The sequence below is a fragment of the Perna viridis genome, chromosome 5, assembly GCF_037379345.1.
Source record: "Perna viridis isolate PV_CMFRI_1.1 ecotype Kerala chromosome 5, ASM3737934v1, whole genome shotgun sequence".
Classification (NCBI taxonomy): domain Eukaryota; kingdom Metazoa; phylum Mollusca; class Bivalvia; order Mytilida; family Mytilidae; genus Perna; species Perna viridis.
The window spans coordinates 43073155-43093250 of record NC_142449.1 but is presented as its reverse complement, the minus strand read 5'-3'; positions in this window follow the sequence as shown (position 1 = coordinate 43093250).

Genomic DNA, 20096 nt, shown 5'->3' with positions numbered 1-20096 from the left:
ATAATATTGTAAAAAAGTGTTGTTAGACATGTGGTTTCTACTCTGTAGGTCTCCCATACTTTATAGCATGGTGCTCGTTTGGTACGCCCCTGCCTCTTCGATAGAGTAACATCTGAAACGAAAATGAATGCATATATCTTAAATATACATTGTATGTAAATATGCCTATACTTGTAAAAGGACGTTTTTAAATGAAAGATAACATATTTAAGTAGGTTGTATCTGACCCCTTGATGGTTTCAAACTGGCGTGCTCGATTCAAGTGCGGGAGGTTGTTAGTTCAATCTCGGACCGATTCCTATCAATAATTTTAAAATATTCGTTGCTTTTCTGCCAAGCACGTAGTATTTAAGGAGACAAATGACGCCGCCTGGTTGGCTTACAGTTAAAATAATGTGTCCGGCTGTTGTAGTGACATGCCCAACTAAGAGCTGTTGATTTTTTAAAACTTGCAAAATAATGATCCGACTCAGTTTGTCGGATTTGCACAATGTATGGTCTGTTTGATTGGACAATCGTCCTGAAATACATATTTGCCATGGGACATTAAACCACAAATAATCAATAAATCAAGTATATCTGCAAAATGCACTTTTAAGCTTAAATTCAGAGACAGCTATATATAAATGATAATTACTGTTCAGACCTATTTGGACCGAAATATTAAGTACACTTTTTATGTGTTTACACATTATTTTTAAATGATTAACATTTTTAGGGAAAAAAACATTCCTATTGATTTTTTCAAGGTGTCATAGTTTTCATTTCCTCTTATGTCTACCCCGGACTTGACTTTTAATGAGCAACTGGGTGGGTGTTTCTAGAAAAGCAGAGGATGCTTACAGTACCGGTTCACCTGGTACAAGCTCCAAGGTTTTAGTAGATTCCGAATTGCTCATTACTGTTTGGTATTTGTCCCTGTATTATTTTTTTTTATTTCCGCTAGATTTTTGGTTCTCTTACTTTATTATTAATCGGGAAAGCTTCTGATGGCAGTTATTGAAGTTGTTTATATTTGACGAAGACGTTACTACATTCGAAACAAACGAAAACAAATTGCTGAAATAAAGGTGTAGCAACCGACAACGATGATTCCAATTGTCATTTAATGTGTGATGAAAGTAAAATTCTAGAAACTTCCTTTTCATTTGCTAAAAATACTTACAGTGAAATCTGTTCAAAGCGAACCCCTTGTAGACTTCAAAATTAGTTCGTTTTCGACAGGTGTTTGTATTATCAAGATTCAAACTAGATTCAAATTTATATAAAATGACTTTGAATAGTGTCTGGTTCAGACTGGTATTAGAATTATTCAGGGTTAAGTGTAAACAGGATTCATTGTATCAACAGTTGTCAGTCTAAAGTAAATGATAGTTTATTTAATGTTTTAGAAATTTGTTAGGTTTGTGAGTGAAATAGGTAGCATATACTCCTATTGAAGTCTTTTGAAACGGCGTTTTATCCTATTGAATACCATACCATTTGTAGTTACACTGCCACAGGTAATTAATGCAAGTTTCTGTATTTGTCTATTTCCACATAACTGTTTCACATGTTCATTTCCAATGTTCCAAGCGTTTGAAACTTTATACAGACATTTCTTTACTTTGGATGCTATCAACTTCTGCAAAAATATTTATTTTTGTATATTCCTTAAGCCACGAAGAAATACCACGAAGTATCAACTTTGAATTTTAAGTGTAGTTTTATGATACTATTGTATCTAACTTTATGACATATTCGTATTACAAATCTAAGATTTCGATAGGACTGTGGTTGTGATTAATTGTCAGCTCTTCCAGTACAATTTTTCGTTACAAAGAAGCAACTATGTAACTTGATGTTGAAGAAATTGCACGTATCCCATGCCTCAAATTTTTAGTGGAGTCTGGATTGCTTATTTTCTTATGTTTCTCCATGAGTGTTGATTTGGTACTTTCATGTTATGTGTTGTGTCTAATATAGAGTCGTTATCTCAGAATACAGTTCTTTTTTATCACCGTCCTCATCCCGGTTTCATCGATTTCTCTTTCAAGCTTAAGGTGTAAAAGACCAGAAACAGAGGTGGAACTATTTGTTAGCTTCTAAATGTAATATATCTGTTTAAAGGTTATCATACTGCCCCAAATGTTTCAAATTCAACATTTTTCATTTCTTATATTGCGTCATTGGCATTAAATACTAAGAAGGAATCTTCGCTTTCAGCTATGTATTGGAAATAAAAGACAAAACCTCCTTCTGAAAGTGTAAAAGGGTTTATTGCTATTTTTTCCTTCCTTCCATTTCGTTTTTTCATCAAAAGCGCTCTGTTATTTTATGGTACTATAAAAGCAACATACATGAGGTACTGTGTTTGGTTTGTCATAATGAGTCCCTTGAAAAAGATCAGCAGTTCTATATAACAAACACATTCTGGGGTTTGTAGATGGAAGCACTACAACTTCTTTCTGAAAAAAATCAGGGGAATGAATTTCTTATTTCTATTAGATTTACATACTTGTCCGTTATTTATTTTTTTAATTGGTATTTGGTTATATCTTACCATTTGTCTGGTAACATAACCTATCCAGGTAAGCAACAGAGTCAGTAAATGACTTTCTAAATAATATCAAACAGTTGCACAGAAGAGAGTTCTTAAACTTGTAACTCCCAATAAGTAATTGAGTGTAGTAACCCTTGAAATGCATGTCTTTATCTTAAATACTATAGGCCTTTTAAGGAGGTAGACCTAGGGTAAGGGACATAACTCTTGAAATCAGTGATATGTTTGTATCATATTCAATTTCGCCAAAGTCTATCAAGCTTTAATTTGAAACATAATGAAATCAATCCTTGTCACTTTGATGCTTTCATGAGATTGTTATAATATGCAAAATACAAACGTTCTTATTATTTACAAGAGTTACAAGAGTTATGCCCCTTACCTTAGGTCTACTTCCTTAATTTTGTCCTCTTTCTGCACATATAATTGTCAGCTTCATATTAAGCTGTAAAGAGCTCCATAACAAATAAACTGTGGAATTATTTTATATAAATCTTATAAAATTGCAAATTGCAAATTTCGATTTGATTACATGTGTTTCAAGGAGTAACATATCATTAGCAGCATTGAAATCAAATGCAAAGGAATATCTAATTCAAAATAATTGTATACAAGAATTTCTTAAATCGAAAGTACCGAAATAGAAACCCAAAAGTTAAACCATGTTTAATACAATAAATGAAGACTTGTGTATTTCTTAATTTTGCAAATTCCGATAAATAATATATGAAATGATACGTAGTCAGACAGGTCGGAGAGTTGATGTGTTTAATCAATAATTCGAAGTTGCTTGATTATGGAGAAAGCTTGAATAAAATTGTCTATCCTTTTCTTATTGTTTGTGTTTGTTATGCTTTGTGATATCTTAATTTTGTTGTTGTTTCGTGGATGTGTCTATATACCCTCACTTTAAGATGCTAAGCTTTATCTAGTAAAGGTAAGACAAAATTACCGAATCGATAACCCTTATTTAGTAAGCAAAGGAAATAGACTTTGACTAGCAAAATCAGGAACAATCCAGGATCCAGAAAAATGGAATTAGCTACTATATTCTTGACTTTCCAAACAGACATTTCAAAATGAATAAGATGATTAAACCACGCGTAATGGATAGACAAACCTCTCGTTCCCAGAGTAATCATAGGTGATCCGGTGAAATTTTTGAAATAGTGCCATAAGCATGTCTTGGTTTCATTCAGCTGAAGTTTTTTTTTTTTTTTTTTTTTTTTTTTTTATGTCTCTAACTTTGCTCTAGTTTTCCGATAAAGGTGAACGATTTTCCTGAAAGTTTATTTTTGAATTTGTCCTTATTCCAGTACTTTACCTGTTTTTTATTCAGGTACATCATTTGTCGATTTCCGTTGTTTGTTAATGTATCAACTAAAATGACATTCTCATCATTAGTGATTCTTGTTGTCATTATACTGGTGTTTTGATTGATATATATGGTATGTCTAATAACCTACAAAGAAGATCAAAAATTCATAACTATTAATGTCAGCAGGTTATGATCTGTTAAAATTTGTTGTGACAAGACAAAACATTACTTTCTTCATTTTCACTAAAATATATCGATATGAAAACGGCTCTCGATCAAAAGAAGAATCGGACTTATTTATTGAATTAAACCAATAAAAACGTAAAATATTTTGTCGTTTTCAGTTCAATGAATTGTTCAACTAATTTGAAAGAAAATACCACTGATCCCTTGTGTGCATGCCAAGAAATGACACATTTCGATTATGTTTTCCTGATAGTAATGTTAATCATATGTAATGTCTAAAAAAAATCGAAATTGCAAAATCCATCACCTAGAGGTTCTACCATGTGCAATGCGTGGAATGAAGCCTCCGGGTTTTAGATTTTTCGAAATTTGTAACATTGCAAATTTTGATAAATATGAAAAAAGTATGATATAATTTGGGGTCAAACAAGTCAGATTACTGGGTGTGTGAATACTCTCAAGGACCTTTGATCCCTCAGCAGTTGCATCGATACAGTAGTTATTGCAAAAAACCAACATATATATTACACATTTTGATTATTGATTAAATTGATTTATTTTCTCTACAAACATAAAAAATGTCTATTTGCTGCAGCGAAAAAATATTTCTTCATACAAACAAATAAATCGATTTTTATTTAAAAAAATAAAACTAGTTTCAGATTACTTAGCAGAAATAGTAGGTTAAAATAAAGACCAAGAGACCATATTGATTAGGTTTTTAAAAAAATGCATTTCTTTTTGTATTTGTACCTTAAAATCATATAATTCATAAATCTTTGAATTGTCTTGTAATTTCTTATTTAGTGGCTTCTGAAAAATTCGAAAGATCTTCTGGAGACCATCAGTTCAAGAATATAATGAGAATATAATAGCATTAAAACCTATGATTTTCAACACTGTATACATCCATACTTCTATTCCCCATACTCAGTTAAAAGCACGACTTAAACATTATACATTTTTTTTTTTTTTTTTTTTTGGTTTTTTGGTTTTTTTTTTTTTTTTTAAAGATGTATAGACAAAAGGACAGATATATAGTTCTTGGTAGATATTCCTCAAACTTTGTAAGAAATGATTCCAAATCATCTTCCAAATATACAGAAGACGATCTTTACAAAATGCTGGAATTTTTAATCGACAACATATTTGTCCAGTGTAGTGGATACGTTTTTCAACAAACGGTTGGCATTCCAATGGGAACAAATTGTGCTCCACTACTTGCTGATCTATTCCTCCACTCTTATGAGGCTGACTAATAGCTGATCTGATCCGAAAGAAAGACTATCGTTTAGCTAGACCCGTTAATCTCAGTCTCCGATATATAGATGACGTATTGTTTTTAAACATTTAAACAATCATAATTTCGGGGATTTGATACATCGCATCTAGATCAAAGAACTTGAGAAAAAAGATACTGCAGTCACTGTGAATTAAGCCTCACATCTTGACCTACACTTAGAAATCGATGGTAAGGGGAAAGTATTGACCAAACTATACGACAAACGTGATGACTTTTCATTCAGAATTGTCAACTTTCCTTTCATCTCTGGCAACATCCCTTCAGCATTTGCCAAAGCTTGCTGAAACTACACAGACTTTTTTATCGCGCTTAACTTCTAACAAGTAGGCTTATGGAACAGGGTTATGTTGCTACAAGATTGCAGTCATCACTACAAAAGTTTTATGGTCGTCATCATGAACTCGTGGATCATTACGGTGTATCTATCTGCGCTATGAAAACCGATTTGCTCAACATGTCATAGTTTTCCTTTCCTCTTTTGTCTACCCCGGACTTGACTTTTTATGAGCAACTCGGCGGGTGTTTCTAGAAAAGCAGAGATCGCTTTCCCTTCAGGTGCACTTGGTCCATGCTCCCAGCTCTCTGTTGTGTGTCTGTTTTCCGTCTCTGGTCTGTCCCTGGATTACCGGATTGTCCTCTTTTGATTACAGCTAGAACCTTTGTTCCCTTGATTGCTCTTTCTAGAGTACGTATCGTATAAGTTAGATGACATTATACAATAATCCTATATTTGAGCGAAGCAATCATTGCTGATACATCGTATAACACAAGGATAATCTTATCATCAGTTGAAGTGGCGGGAAAAGTCAAATTCAGGAAATCAAGCAACTATAAATGGACTTGTTTCAATGGTAGTAAAGCAAAAACCGTTCAAGATTCAAGTTCAAGATGGCCGATGTAAAACGTTCACTTTATTTTCAAATATCACGAACCTGTTCATGACAAAATGTGTAAGTCTAACGAAAAAGTATAGAATTGAAAGCGGTGGCATACTGAATATGGTTTACAGGTCTCGTTCTAGTTTCAATATCATTATCAGAATTTCCTAAGTAGAATGTATTGGAATCCAAAGACTGATCTTCATGTTATTGTTTACTTCTGGGAACCTGAAATGCTGCATTTCATCGTGAAGTCTGTTAAATTTTTTTGTAACGATTTTTATCGTGTAAAAACAGAAATTTTCATTATATCGGTATTTTACACAGAAAGATGTTTACTTTTAAAACTGAACTCAACGCTTTGTGAATGACAAATATCAATGCCCTTGAATGGTGAAAAGGGGTCCATTCTCCTTAAAACACAGAGTCAAGTGACAAGACTTTTATATCCTTGTTTTGTTGAATACTGTGAAGGTACTTTTATTCGTGGGTACAAATTTTCGTGGTTTAAGGAAAAAATATCAGTTCGTGGATTATTGAATTCGTGGATTCGAAACTCTATCGTACAAACGAATGGGAAATTTCCTTTTTGTTGGGAATCAAATTTCGTGGTTTGCCAAACCCACGAAAACCTCGAAAATTGTTACCCCACAAACAATAATATTTTTACAGTATAATTTCACCGTTTACCTGTAGAGATTTGTCATCATCACCTTCTCCACTGATGTCACCATTTCCCTCATCGCTCTCATTCGACAGGTGCAACAATATAAGAAAAGTAAACACCACAATGCTACCTTTGTTTTCCATGGACTATGACAATGGCTATGCTGCAAAACATAAAGAAATCATACGTGTAATGATTTTATAAATATCATAAATCAAAATTTTATAATCACTCTAAGATAACATCAAGGGACCAAAAAGGCATAACAAGACTGATAAAAACGTCTGATTCTGATTTCCATATTCCATATCCTACAGTTTTGTTTTTACTCAGGCCGTTACATGAACTAATAAATGGAGATGTATATGTGATCTTTAAAGGTAAATCCAACAGTAAGTCATCTATAAAGTAAAGATTTACAACGCTTTCGCAAGAGCAGTTGTTAAAATGATGTTTCGTGGCCATTGGTGATTTTATTTTGTAACTTTTAACTTTATTTACAGAAATGTTCTGTTATGGTTGAATGTTTCCTAAAGGGAGCGTTAATGGCTGTATTATCAACTGGGTACCATATACTTATGACCGAAAAAAAAACATCAACATCTTGTGTGTGCATGTAAAATCGGAAGCTTAAAAGAAGCATCATTGCAGCTTCATTCTCGTATACTTTGTAAATTCATTTGAGAACTACAGCAGTCTAAGAAAACATTTACTACCTTCGATGATTAAATACAAATCGAATCTGAGCAATTTTTCTGAGATATAGATGGTCAAAATATGGAGTCGAATGTTAACAAAAATGACTTTATCAGCTAATCAATACCGGACAATTCGACTAAAAGACATTTCGGACCATGAATACCCATAGTTACTAACGAACACCGGACATTTCGGTTCATAGACATTGAAGGGTAACAATAGAACAATTAAAACAGTATATAATAACAAATTTTGAAATTTGGGAAATTAACAAAAATAATGTATTATATGAGGGTTGACAAAAAGTATGAAAGATGTTCTGGATTTATTTTTTTTCTGAAGCGGTTAAGGTTTCACCTTTCTCAAATAACATATACTACTTTTCCCCAATTACTCATCTATAATGATTGATTGATTGATTGATTGATTGATTGTTGGGGTTTAATGAAGAAACTATTTAACATTCAAGTTCTTGACTTTCTGTGACTATTACAGAAACCACATGACGTGCATAGTTCAGTAAAGAGCCGATATCTGTAGTTCTGGGGGATGCCCTAAGTGTTTTGCAAAAAAATAATATTTTGGCGTTTAAAAAAAGATGATATTTATTTTGCTATGATGTATTCCTCAATAAGAAGTGGAATCGAAATCATAATCTTTCAGACCAATGAAGATGAAACCTTTTCAGTTGTTGTATACATCAAAACAAAAGTCGACAAAATGTTCAAAGTTCAGATAAATAAAAACGTATTATAAAACGCAATTGCCTTCAACTCGGTACAAATATTCTAATTTTTATATGATTCCGCCACAGATTTTGATATGATAATTATCAAAATAATGGCTTACACATAAGCTAGCTGTATTTTTCGACAGTACCATAAATTTGTTTTTTTATCCTACAATGAAAATATTCCTTATTTCAAGCTCAAAACTATTGTATATATTTTCCCTCACCTAAAAAAAACTGAATTATTCATTCACATATTTCTGCACTTTCTTGGGCTAATAACAACCGTTGATAGAGATTTAAAATTGTACTTTAGCAATAAAAATGGCTATCAACTGCTTACATAGAAATAAAATAGTCAAACAATTACAGAAGGAATATAATTTCAGATAGCGTTTTTTAGTACATTTCGCCATTTTGAAACAAAACTAAATGATATACCATATACTTATTTAAAGTCATATTAAGACAAAAAAAAAAACGTTTCAAATACATGTAGATAATTTTGAAATTTGTCACCATTGGAAAATGTAAAAAAAACTGCCAATGTAGTACGATAAAAGAGTTTTTATTGTTATTATTATTATTTATTTATTTATTATTTTAATTAAACATTTATTTTGTGTAACCGGTTTCGATTAAACAACATTCAATAGAATAGCGTGTATTTGGTTCTTTTATATTCAAAACCAAAGATCATAAGTTTAAACGACAAATACATCATCGATATTTGTATTTGTATGTCATAGTGGGTTGTGTTTCGTCATAATTTTTTCCCATATATCACTGATTCTGTTTCATGCTTTTTGATATTTTATTTCATTTCCTCTTCCTGTTAGTTTTATAAATGTATTCCGCATTGAAGTAAATGAAGGCAACATATTTGATGGCGATATCGTTATTATCAGCTATGAGTTTAATTCCTAATAATTTGTTCGTTTTCTACTACTTGGACGGGACGATGTGATATGAACTAGTGATATAAACAATTCGCTGTTGTTGGTTATTGTGTGATTATGACACATTGTAAATAAAGACTGATTGGTCTAACGCGACTAAGCGATATATTCGTCCGTTACAACTGGTGATGTCATGGACGGATCGCTTAAATATCTGCTATGACAGATGCCCAATGTCGAGTATTTTAGAGAAAAGGGTTTTATAACTCGTGAATTTTGAATATTGCACAATATAAAGTGAAGTTATTTAATTTCAACATCATACCAAACATCATAAGATATGAAACATATAGATATTCCTTTCGTTCACATCAACATAATGTATTTGTTATATTTATCATAATGAAAATCTTGTTTACAGAAATGGTCATTTGTGCACTATTTATGATTACACTTTTCAGAAGTAAATTTATTAGATCAACGATTACTGCTAAGGTCTTGGTTATAATAATTGGTTGAAACTGTATATCGTTCATGTTACCGTTATATTTTGCTATTATTTAGATAGTTATGAATGTATTATGGTTCATGTTTTAAATGTGTGCAATCCATTGCGTCCGAAAGAGAAAAAAGTGAAATACACTAGTTGCACTTTAAGAGGATTATGTATTGCAGGTTTTGGTGAAATAACCGAAGCTTAATCATTTTCCATATTTTCTGGTACATGCCTCGGGACCAATTCGACCGCCTCGTCCAATATGACAGACCTCAAACCTATAACAGGGCCAATATGAAATTGCATATTTATTAACATATAATATCAAATACTCAAGACAATATCAACCAATATTAAATATGAATGATCAGACCCTGTATTACTGGTACTATAGAAATAACTTCTTTTTAAATAATCTATACATAACACAATTATTACTCATTACATGAACCTCAAAACAATATTAATGTTGTAAAGTTGCATGAAAAAAATCAAGCCAAATAGTTACTTATGTGAATGCATTACAATACAGTTAAACATGTCGAAGCTGAACCTCTTTTGGATTCTAAAATGGTTCGTTTGGGACAGGTTGTGTGGTCACCAAGCCTCAAAATATATTTTAATTCATATAAAAGACTTTTAAAAAAAGTCTGATCTAGACATGTTAACGGATTATGCAGAATTTTGATATGCTTCAGTGAACGAAAGAAATGTCATGCTTAGATTCATCCATTAATCAAGTATTAACAGTGATATGATAGTTACTTTCTCTGACTTTGATATTTAATGGTTGTACCAAGTGAATAAAAGAAAATAAGTCGAATGAATCTGACATTCAGAATCACTGCATTACACCCTATCATCGTTGACAATTATATAGATCATAATTTCTATATACAGTTTACTACATTCTTCTGAGATAGGTTTGATGAAGGAGAGATAATGCAGTTTATATAAATATAAATGTATATCTGCAGAAATGTTGATATTTAATTTGTCCTACTTTGAGATGGACGTTTAGTACTGTAACAATAGCCGTCTAAACTGACACCATTTTCGCCACAATATTGTAGCTTGAATATAAAACAAGGTGACAATAAAATTTTCTTAAAAGTGCAGCGTATCATAGGAAGTTATTATCTTGCAATGGAGAATATTTACCATTTTCTCCGAGCATCAAAGTAATTAAAGACTGTTGAATCAAAGTTGTTGAACAAAACACTGTAATATCAATTATTCCATATAGAAATGCTGTCAAAAAGTAAAGTGTCGATAATTTCAATTACTAAATCAACAGCTGGATGAGTTCTTCTTATCACTTTGACCAAAGAGGACCAGATAGATGTATGAACTACCTCATATACTGCAGTATACCAGAGTATAGATATATGAATAATAGTATATACAAACACTTCAATAAATATATCACATATTAACTAATGTGTCAATACAAACTAATTAGTTTTACAACTACCTGGTAATGTCATATGAATTAAATAAAATCTGGCTTAGAGCACTTATCGTATTCGACTGTACAAACACAGGAATTTAAAAACTACTGAGCTACGAAGATTGTGCGTACAATTCGTGTACAATTGAAATTAAATAAAAATAAACCTATAGCAGAACAGAAATGTCATTTTATTTATTATACTTAACAAGATGTACAAAAATATTATTCATTTTCAAGTGAGTCCCACATTCACGCCATGAGTATATTGTTCATTATTTTTCCGTCTCTATATCGCCATCGCAACAAAATACCTTCAAGTTCTTATCATATCAACGTATAGCGTACTTGGAACCTATGCTTTTCTTTCATATTTGTTTGTTTCTTTTTTTTTTCTTTATTGTTATTGATATCATTATTATTATCATAAGTATTATCATGGACTGGTCAATATTTATTTGAGGGATTAAACCGGTGCATTTCATATTGTCCTTTTAAAAACTCTGTCTCCTATCTATCATCTAAGGCTACAACAAAATTATTTCCATTCTGCAATAGCAAAACGTGTGTTCAAGATTGAAGTCATCACTACAGAACTCTTATGGTCGTCATCATGAACTCGTGGATCGTTATGGTGTATCCATCTGCACCATGAAAACTTATTTATTCAACGGGTCATAGTTTTCCTTTCATCGTTTGTCTACCCCGGACTTGACTTTTTATGAGGAACTCGGTGGATGTTTCTAGAAAAGCAGAGGACGCTTACCAGACCAGTGCACCTGGTCCATGCTCCCAGTTTTTAGTGGAATCCGAGTTGCTCATTTGCTTTTGTTACTTTGTATGTATGATTTTAGTTACTCTATATTCTTTGTTATGTATGTCTGTTTTCCATGTCTGGTCTTTGTCCCTGGATTACATTCTTTTGATTAACGCTATAACCTGGTTCCCTTGATTACTCTTGCACTGATCCCAACCCAATAGGTATTGACCGGTCCCTTATCATTATTTTTTAATTAAAATTATCATAGTGCTTGTCTTAATATCGACAAAAACATACCGAAATGTAAGCAATAGTATAATTCAAATACTTCAAAATCCCAAAATATAGCCTAAACGTGAGCACATGAAACAGAGACGATATACTTCAATATAGCGAGCGGAACAGAAAAAAAGATTACACATAAAACTACGGAAATGGAAAACAAGACGTCACACAAAGAAACTGAAGCACAAGCAATATCAACTCCCACAAAAAAACCGGGAGTGTCATCAGGTGCTCCGTAAAGATGAGCATGTCCTGCTACGCCAGTGGAATCAATCCGCCATATCGCAAATGAGTATAATCCGGCAATAATCTAGTAACAATTATTCCTCGACACGCGTCAAAAACTATTGACATAAGGGCGTAATCGTTCATGTTTTACTAAGTATCATGTTGTAAGCGCGAAGTAGATAACTTGGAAATAGTGGACAAATAACCAAAATCTACAAAATGAGATTAATTACCATAAAACATACGTAATTTTCGATTATTATTCGAAATTAAAGAATATCATCTTGAATTCTAAGGTGAATGTTTATATGTATTGACATATAGGTACGAGGGTTACAATAGGTAAAATGATAACAAAAAATAGAAAAGACAACTCAAGGAATGGACAACATATTAAACAGAATCAGTTTTAGATATTTTCTCTCATCATTGAAAGTTGTAAACCTAGTGCTCTATGAATTACGGGGAAAAATGGGGAACGGCAATATTTTAGAATAAGATTTAAATTTGTACAAGGAGAGTATTATAATGAAAATCAGTAGTAATGTACTTACTCATATAAAAGAAATTGCTCTATTGCTGACAATAATCTTTACATGCTGAAGAATTGATAAATATATAGAATGAGGAATGTGGCGGTATAACATATGGAAGTATTGGGATGGTATATGAAATGGAAGGTATGTATCCCTAAGCCATACACACAGGAAAAATTGTAGCATATGATTTTATATGTTTCCGAAATATATGAAACGCGTATGTTTTCATGTGTTGTTCATATAATTAGGATCACCATAAAAACATATAAAGAACATATGTTTTCAATTAAAATGAAAATATATATGTGTTTCCTTGTTACCCCTTACGTTTTAAATGGATTTAAGGATAGGGTGTACCTTAGCTACCAGGATGGATTATACGACAACGAATCTAATAACATGAATGCATACATAGATACACTTTAATGCCGAATACGGAACTAACAAGTGTATTCTGTCTACAAATTAAACTACATATATATTTTCTACTGTAAACGTATTCATTTTCGTAGATTATGTCAAGTGAACATGTTCGCAGGTATGAATTTTCGCGGTTTCAAAAAAGTGTAAGCGCTATATCGTGTTAAAAATTAATTTGGCAGGGTACATTTTTTTGGGGGTTTTCTGTCCACTGCCAAATTTGCGAAAGTTATTTCACTGCGAAAATTAGTAGGTTTACAGTATTACATTGTATATTGTGGTATTTGCTACTTAAAAATTCACTTCAGAGATTTTTTTTTTACATTTTATCTACCGTGAAAGTATTATTATTCTTGGGATACCAATATTCGTGGTAAACCACTAAATCTGTTCCCCAACAAAAAAGAGAATTTTCTATTCGTATGTCTGATATAGTTTCAAATCCACGAACTCAAGATAATTTATCCCCAAAACACGAAAATTTGCACCCACGAAAAAAACGTACCTTCACCGTGTTTTATAATTACACTTACATTTCAACTTCAAGTCGGCCACCTTCAAAATTCCATATCTGGCTACTTATAGAAAAAAGTTATTAAATACACAAATTTGTACACATAATTTTGAAATAATAGGAACATTTGCAATCAGTATTACAACAAAAATGACAATTATGATGTATAGATTTGAATGTAAGTATTATGTACATCGAAGACGATTACATTTTTTGCATAAAATGTCATCAATTATGAAAATACCTTTGACTATGATATTTGATCGATTTAAAAAGTATGTTAATATCAAAATAATACAAAAAATACAAATAATTAAACGACTTTGTTCCTCAGGCAGCAGGATCTGCTCGCCCTTCCGGAGCATTCGTTTATTTCACTTTGTTTTTGTGCGTGATGTTTGTTTCCGTGTGTATGTTTTTTACTTTCTTGTTTTTGGTTTTGTCTTTTTAGTTAATGTATGTAAATGCATTTTTGTTTCTGTTTTTGTTTTTTGTTTGTTTGTTTGTTTTGTTTTGTTTTGTTTTGTTTTGTTTTGTTTTTTGTTTGTTTTTGTTTTTTGTTTTTTTTAATTTTATTTAATCATTCGAGTAATGAAATTAGGTGATTTAGTCAGAGCTAGAAACAGGTCACTTTCATATGTTAAGGAGTGCTAATTATATATGTTGTCCTAAGAGCACTAACCATCAAAAATAACTTAAAATTAAATTAAGTTGTTGAGAAAGTCAAGCTGTGAAACCTTCACCATGGACAATAACTATAGTTCTGTTTCTTTTGTTTCTTTTTCTTTTTTTCTTTTTGTTGGTTTTATTTTGTTTTTCTTTTATTTTTGTTTTTGTTTTTTTAAATTTTTTCTGTTGTTTTTGTTTGTTTGCTTTTTTCGTTTTAATTTTTTTGGTTTTTTTTTGTTTTTTGTATTTGTTTTTTGTTTTTGTTTTCGTTTTTTTTCTTTTATTTGTTTTTTTTTTCTTTTGTTTGTGTTTGTTTGTTTGTTTGTTTGCTCTTTTCGTTTTTGATTTTTGTTTTTGTTTGTTTTGTTATTTGGGTTTTTTTTATTATTATTCAAGGAATTTGGACTAGTTGACGTTAATGACGACACAGTGCCAAAACAAGGTTTTACTTTGATAGATAGTTTAATAACAAAAGATTTCTAAAGGTTTACACAATTTTTTTAATCATTCAGTAACACGATTTAAATTATTATGCCACTAGAGTGGAGCAATCAAGTGGAAAAAATAAAATATTCTATCTAATTAATCTTCAAATGAAAATAAATCAAAATCTGACGTTTTCTATTGCATTGTCTTCACTTCCGGAAATAAAGGAAAAAATGATATATCGTTGTGTATTTGTCCAAATTAAATTTAGAAAACACGCCTTTATCAATTTAAACAGTTTAGTGAAAATAATTAAAACCATGTTGCAAAATCAACCACATTAACAATCCTTAGTAAATACATATTTGTGTCTATGCATTTGGTGACACGTTCAACAACCCTGTGGTAATAAGGAACAATCCTACGATTTAATTTCCTTGAAACACCTCTACATTTTGTTTTCAATGAAAGATCTGAAGTAAATATGAAAATGGCAGTTTTCAGACGCTATAAATAATAGTCTGATTTATTGCATAATTCATTGTCTAACTTGTATGCTTAAACAAATGACAGCAAAGTGTATCTGGGAAAATGTTGACTAACATTTAAAAAAATATATAATAAATAAATGTCAGGTATTGCTGTAACGCAAAGCTATACAAATGACACGCTGTCATAAAACATTTAAACCGACGCAAATAGAAGGCTAGGGTTTTCTCTAAGTATAGTTTGTCTTGAAGTTACACTATACTTTTACTTTTCAACGAATATACCTCGTTAGGATAAGAAATGGTACACACGAGTTGACTTTACATGAATAAAAGCCAAATATTGCAAGCAATATATAAAAGATGTTACATGACAATCACAGTAAATAACGATCCAATGGTCAGAACGATATAACAGTGAAACGTTTTGAGTATGCTACAGCGTTAACCTAATATGGAAAATTATAGTTATCAAAATGCCAGGAAATGTATTCTTATAATTTTGACACAAGAAAGGAATCACAAAAGTGATATTTATTAAAAAAAATCAATGCACTGATAAATATAGAAGTCAAGCAGCCCGAGCTCAACTAAAGATTGAGTCCAGTGTCTAGCCACACCGATTCAGAATTATCAAATATATATTATGGTATAATTTGAGAGAACCCCTCCCATGCTTATAAAGAATTCTTCTTAATTGTTGGGGTATAAAAGAAACCGTGGTCTGCATTACTAAATTTCATTCGTATCATATTACCGCTGCAAAATGTGGTCAATGAAGCTATGCCTTGTTCAGATTGTATTCCCGGCTAAAACATTAGTTTTAACAAAACAATTTTGAATATTCATAATTTTAAGCTCCATATAGAAATAGAAACAACTGGTATCTGTTATTGATTATGTTGTTTCCTTACTACTGTGAAACCTGTCAAAACCAAACAGTGATTTCTTTAAAAGTCCATTTATATCAATTGAAATGTACTTTGAACCTTGGCAAACCGAACACCTGTCTAATTAACATTGAATATTTTGAAGTTCGTTGATATCAATTTAAATGTATTTTAAACCTGGGAAAACCGGGCACCTGTTTTAACCGACTCCGAAAAGGTTCGGTTTAGAGACGGTCTCGTCATACTATTAAGTGGGTACTGTAGAAAGGTCAGTAAATTCTTTTTTTTTTCATAATTGTGCAAGCATATATGCTTACTCATTCTTCAATAGGTGTAATGAACTCGTTAATTATTGATAATCTCTATATAGTATGAGGACGACTACAACATGCGTTATTTCCTCAGTTATTGTATTGACCACGGCTAATTACTTCACAAAGACGATTGGTCAATTGGTCAATAATGAATAATCAATAAACGTTATCATAGTAAAATTCAAGTTTTAATGTTTTCCAATCGTTTGGCTTATTAGATTTTTAAAAATTCATATTTAAAGTAACAAATAATTGTTTCCTGGTTAATCAAAATTTATATTCAAATTGTTTACTTGCATGTGGTCAAAATATGTCAAAACAAGTTGGTTCTTGTATTACGTAGCACTCCAGCTAAGAATCATGCGTAATGTGATTCATGGATGAAAAGCCTACATATTTTTATTTTTGATATTTTGTTTGAATTGGCATAGTAAACAGAAATTAACATTCGATTTTTCAAATAACCCGTATTCTTAGGATATAAAAATTATATAGAATGCACTGTAAATTTCAAAATTAATGGAGATAACTCTGTAAATGACGCTCAAATACAATAGAATCTATTGGATCTTTAATGTTGATTATATCCCGAGACCATACTGGTTGGAATGAATGATTACACATTTTGTAATATAGACCCATAAAATAACTTAATTACAAAAATAAAAAGTGTGTTGCCTTTTTTTGGGGTGTATCACATTTTACAGAATTTGCATGGTTCTTACAAATACTTCTACTTAATTAGTTTGCATATTTAAAGAAAATAAGAAAATGATAATCTATTGATATTGATTTATTCAAAACAAGAAGGGTGCAAGTAAAGCAAATCAAAATATACATTCGGCCAAATGTAGAGGTTACTTCAATAGCATGATTTTAACTTTTGAAGAAGCGGGCCGTCAAACTTACGTCAGTTCATCTAGTTCGTATCACGCCACATGACATCTGGCTCTAACAGACGGCAATAAACGTCAATTTGCGATATTTTCATGATAGGCTTATGATAAGAAATAAACAACAGTTTTATCGAATTAACACGTCATTAGGATGCGTGTTAAACAAACTAGTTATTGTAACAGACAGAATTAATTGTTGTTTCCGCTGTTGTCTGTTAATAGTTTGGGGAAAATTTATTGAGATAGTCGAAAATACCAGTTTAAACTTGCTAGAGATTTCTTTCATTTAATATTCAATGCTCAAATATAATGTAAAGTATAAGTATATACACTGTAAACTACGAACTATTAATCTGCTGTAGCTGTAACGTAGTGGCTGAAAAGTGAATTAATATTCAAATGTAAGAAAAGTAAAGTACCGGTTTTTAATAACATTCATATAGCAATTGAAATTATAGACCACGCGTTAAACTTCAAATTAAACTGGTCTTGAATCATTATACGGTAAACTTATCATAACTTAGACTATATGTGACCAAAAAGATCAACTAAAAAAATTGTTTGAACATGATCATTCAAATTCAACATTTTGACCAGCACTGAAACGAGTGACGTTCCTGAACTGGTAAGTAGTGAATGAACTGGTTCTACGACTAAAGTCGATTAGTCATTCTTCAAGGAAGGAACGGCTACTGAAACACGATACAGTGTACAATTTGATATATCATCAAAAACTGACCGCATCTTAACTTCTTATCTCATTTAAGAGAGCGAGTTCTGTCAATATTTATAATCGTCAAATCACCCACACCTCTTTAACCCGTGACGCATGTTAATTATTCTACAAATATTCATAAAATGTACTTTGATTGACAGTCATCTTCATATAGATTTATACACAGTTTATTGTGGTACATTTATAGAATGATGCTGCTATTTATTAACTAGTCAACATAAGATTGTCTCTATTGGAGTTCACGTTCGACTGAATTTAGTTCACCTGGTTACTGTTGTCATAGTAGATCAGTTTCCAATGTAATGCTACATATGAAAGAATTATGTTTATTCGGGGATTCCTAAGGTTTTTCTTTTTTGCACGCTGATTACTTATTTTTTTATTTTTCATACCTGATGGTTCCGTTTTCCGTATTGATATAGCTTTCTTAATTGTTATTCAATCGCCATTAAACGCAATTAGACTTTATTTTGAATATCAAGAAAAAAAATGAAACAATGTATGCAAAGGCTAATGAAAACAAAAGCAGTCGACAAATCATCTGGTTGTTAATAAAAATTAAATGCAAAATTACATAAAAATACATGCTGTTATAATTCGTGTAACTGAAATATGTGCACAATTTCTCTACATATTTGCTGCTAATGTGTTCGAAATTTTAGTTTTTCAAGCATATGGAAGAAGTTATATATGTATACTGAAACCAGTCAAAACCAAACACTGAATAATCCAAAAATCTGTCGAATCTGTCATTATATGCATTTTAAACCTCGTTGAATTGAGAACCTGCTTCATCGAACAACGTTTACAGTCTAGAGTGGTCAGATTTAGATGTGTTCATGTTATTTGTCTGGAATGAACGTTTCCTATTACTTTTAAAGTATTGAGTATGTAACTGGGCTTCATTTAGAAATAGCCATTTTTTTGTAATTTGCAAATCATTGTATGAGTTTAATTGGGAAGTTGATGTCATGAAAATAGTACGCGTAATTGCTATTGATATCCTTTTATTTGTTTTCTTTTATTATTATTATTATTATTATTATTATTATTGTTATTTGTTTCTGTACTTTTCTTAGGTGTATAAATGTAAGTGTACTACATATTCAGCAATATAAAGTGGTGTTGTGTGTATTCCTCTCATTGTATCGTATGAATCCTCTTTTTACTCTCACGTTACGTACTTCAAATTATCATTTTCACTGCCAAATGTACAGATTGAAGGTTGAAACGTTATATCTTTAATTTCCTTCTTATTTTCTTTTTAGCAGAGATATTCATAGTTTTATTTTTCCAAAGACAAAACTCTAATCTTATTTCATGCCCGACTCACTTTTGATTTTGTTAATAAAACAAAATTCAAAAGGCTAAACATATCTAATTACCTAATTTCCTGTCCTAAATGACCATCGATCTTTACTTGAAGCTCAACTAAAACGTATAAATAGTTTTGTATACTTGTATATTATTGAGACCGAAAGTATCACGCTTTATATTATCTAATCTAGAACTATTACCCTATCGGTGGACATGGTGCATGCTCCCAGTTTTAAGATGAGTCCCAAGAGCTCATTTATTTCTGTCATTTATGCGTGTTATTCCAGTCATTTTAGTTCATGTTCTTTGTTGTGTGTGTAAATTTTCTTTTATGTTGTTGTTATCCCTGGTTTATTTTTTATATCGAAGTTCTAATCTTGGTTTCGCTGATTTTTATCTCCTACATTCAAAATCGAGTAAAATAACAGATATTACAATCTTTTTTT